Source organism: Herpailurus yagouaroundi, unplaced genomic scaffold (assembly GCF_014898765.1).
Source record: "Herpailurus yagouaroundi ecotype Mexico unplaced genomic scaffold, PumYag 545, whole genome shotgun sequence".
NCBI classification, from domain to species: Eukaryota; Metazoa; Chordata; class Mammalia; order Carnivora; family Felidae; genus Herpailurus; species Herpailurus yagouaroundi.
The window spans coordinates 232931-236340 of NW_024412762.1; positions in this window are offsets into that span (position 1 = coordinate 232931).

Consider the following 3410-nt stretch of genomic DNA (forward strand, 5'->3'; position numbering starts at 1 on the left):
CAGAACCTAGATGGGGACAGTGTCTGGAGCTGGTGTTCCCACGGTCACAGCCAGCCTCCTCACCCCCAGCAGACCTGGCCCCTGGCCCAGGCACACAGACAGGGCCAGAGTGGGGAAGAAGCTGGGCCCTGCACAGTGCAGGGAGCTGGGCAGGCTGGGCTATTAGGATATTCCAGAAAGCAGAAGCAGAAAGCAGGCCTGTGTGCTGGTCCCCTTGGCTCAGTAGCTTTGTCCCTTCTTGGCCGATTCCTTCTGAAGCTACCTCTGTTCTGACCAACCAGCCTGGGGCAAGGGCTCTCCAACCTATTCCCCCACCTCTAATCTTCAGCTTCTGCTGGCCCCTCCACCCATGAAGCTCGGGCTGGGGTCTCCACAACCTATTTCTTTTCTTTTTTTTTTTTTTTTTTTTTAACGTTTATTTATTTTTGAATTTTTTTTTCAACGTTTTATTTATTTTTGGGACAGAGAGAGACAGAGCATGAACGGGGGAGGGGCAGAGAGAGAGGGAGACACAGAATCGGAAACAGGCTCCAGGCTCTGAGCCACCAGCCCAGAGCCCGACGCGGGGCTCGAACTCACGGACCGCGAGATCATGACCTGGTTGAAGTCGGACGCTTAACCGACTGCGCCACCCAGGCGCCCCTAACGTTTATTTATTTTTGAACAGAGACAGACAGAGCATGAGTGGGGGAGGGTCAGAGAGATGGAGACACAGAATCTGAAACAGGCTCCAGGCTCTGAGCTGTCAGCACAGAGCCCGACGTGGGGCTCGAACTCATGGACCGCGAGATCATGACCTGAGCCGAAGTCGGCCGCTTAACCGACTGAGCCCCCCAGGCGCCCACCACAACCTATTTCTTGACCATTGCTGGATTTGACCTCAGGGGCTTCAGGGTCATGTTGACCACAGCTGCCTGTTCACTCCTCACCAATACCTCTGCAGCCCTCCTCAGGGCTCGTCGGGGTCCCTGGGGCCTCCCTTCCCACTCTACACTTGCTCCTGTGCAATCTGTCATGCTTCACAACCTGACTCTGGGACTCTACCACCAGCCATGACCTCATCCTGCAGCACCTGTAGGATCGTGAACTCCTCGCCGCAGCAAAGGCTTTGTTCATATCACATCTCTCCATCAGCCTCAACAGTCAGGGAAAACCTCATAGCCCCTGTCTCCCCAGGCAGCCCAGCCCTGCCCGCCCAGGCAGCCCAGCTCTGCCCTTCCTGGCTCTCATACCACATCACCAATCTGAAGTCTGTCTACCTCTGCTCTCCCCAGCCTTTTCCAGCCCTCCTGCTGTCCCCTCCCAGGGACCTTAGGGGTCTCCTTCATTTCATAGGTGAGGCTCAGAGAAGGCAGAGCCCCTGGGTCACACAGCTTGACTCTAGCAGGCCTGGGGAAGGAATCCAGGGTATTTTGGCCTGCAGTATTTTAATTACTAAGGGGAGGAGGGCAAGAGTACCGTTAACGAGGCTCTAGGGACCAGAAACAGATGCTAGAGGTCCCAGGGGGCCCGGTGACTCAGCAGGAATGGGGGGGTGGTTGTCTGGGGTTGACAGAGTGCCAAATTCTCACCTCTCCTTGTACCTTCCAGAGAGACAGGCTGCAATCAACAAACGAATGAATGAATGAATTAATGAATAGAGGGGATCTAGGAGCATTCATGGTGGCCAGGGCCAGGACTGCCAAAGAACAGGGTTGGCAGCATCCTCAATCACACACACACACACACACACACAGGCACAGAGCTGCATAGAGGCTAGGCCCCTGTGGGATCTAGGGACACAGGTCCCAGTGGCTGCCTTGCCATCTCCCTCCCAGCCCAGCCAGGACCCACGCCAGACCCTCCCTCCCCACAATTCACTGGGGAGGCTCCCAGGGCACCCGGAGTCCTAACTAGCCCCTAGGGTTCAGTGAGAACAACATGCAGGGTAGAGGGATACTGCCCTCCAGAGGGGCCCACAGTGCACTGCCCATGACCCTGAGATGGACACAGGCAGCATGTGTGAAGGCACCAGGGTGAGAAAGACTGGAGTGCAGTAGTGAGGAGCTCCCACACAATGGAAAAGGTGGCAGGGACAGAAAAGCCAGCACAGGTGACCATGAGGGTCTTGAATGCCAGGCCTGAGGAGGTGCGTTGGCTGACTAGGGTGGGTGGTAACGGCCCTGCCCCACCCAGGATGCTCAGCCCCAGACTCATTCACTCATTTACTCCTGCATCCAACATCTGGCATGTTTAGTATCTCTGGGAACTAAGTGACCTAGTCATCCTGTGCTCAGGGCCCCTACTGTGAATCCAGGTGGACAGAGAACAGAAAGCCATTTAAACAGGCTGTGGGTGTGGGGCCTGAGTCACCTGCTGGAAGCTGGGGTGGCCAAAGAAGGCTGCCCTGCAGAAGTGGGATGAGTGGAAGCTGCCAGGTATATGGTGTGTGTGTGTGTGTGTGTGTGTGTGTGTGTGTGTGTGTGGCGGGGGGCATTCCCAGCAGAGAAACGGCCTGAGCAAAGGCCCAGAGGGGTGGAGGTTGTTGGATTAGAGCAGGTAAAAGAAGACATGGCCAGAATAGTGTGGGGTGGGCCAGGTCATCCAGTGGCTTCCTGAGGACTGGGGCTCAGCAGGGAGATACCCAGACCAGGAAGGGCTTGAATGGAGGTACCTGTGAGGAGGATGGATTCCTGCAGCTGTGGGGGGTGGGGGTGGGGGGCCTGAACTATAGTATGGAGGTGGTGGCCCTAGCCAGAGAGGAGGACTGGGGACAGGTGGGTCCATAACCACACTTGCCTTCCCCTGACTGTGATCAGGACAGTAGTTTGGAGTATATGGTGTGAGCCTGTTTCCTGACTCTGGTCTGGGCGCCTAGGCTTCTGCAGCCTTCATTCCACGTCCTGTCACCTCCTGCTCAAAAGCCGGTCCAAGCTCCTCGACCCACGCTGGGACCCACCGACAGCACAGTCCCCCTGGGCAGGTCTAGCACACTCAAGGTTGCCTGCATTGCCCAAACCCCCGCGTTCCCTGGCGCTCCATCTACCACCCCCTCTCGCCCTGTCGGAGTTCCCCGAGCCCAGGCCAGATTGCTCGCCCCCCACCCCCACCCCCACGAGACTTCAGTCATTCCCACAGCCATCCCGGGGGCCCTCTCCACGGAGCGTCGCCGGGGCCCCAGCGGTCGCTAGGCTGCGGGCTGGAGCTCCCGGCCAGGCCCAGCGCCGGTGGCGGTGGCGGCTGCGGCACGGATGGCGGTGGAACCCGGGCGCCCGTGGGCCCAGGCGCGCAGTGTGTACGGCGCGAGCGAGGCGCTGCGACGGGCCGCTGGCCGCCGACGGGACAACGGGCCGCAGCCCAACGGGCCAGGCCCTGAAGAAGCCCGCGCCCCGGGCCGCCTGGCTCGCCTGCGGGGCCAGATCCGGGCCGAG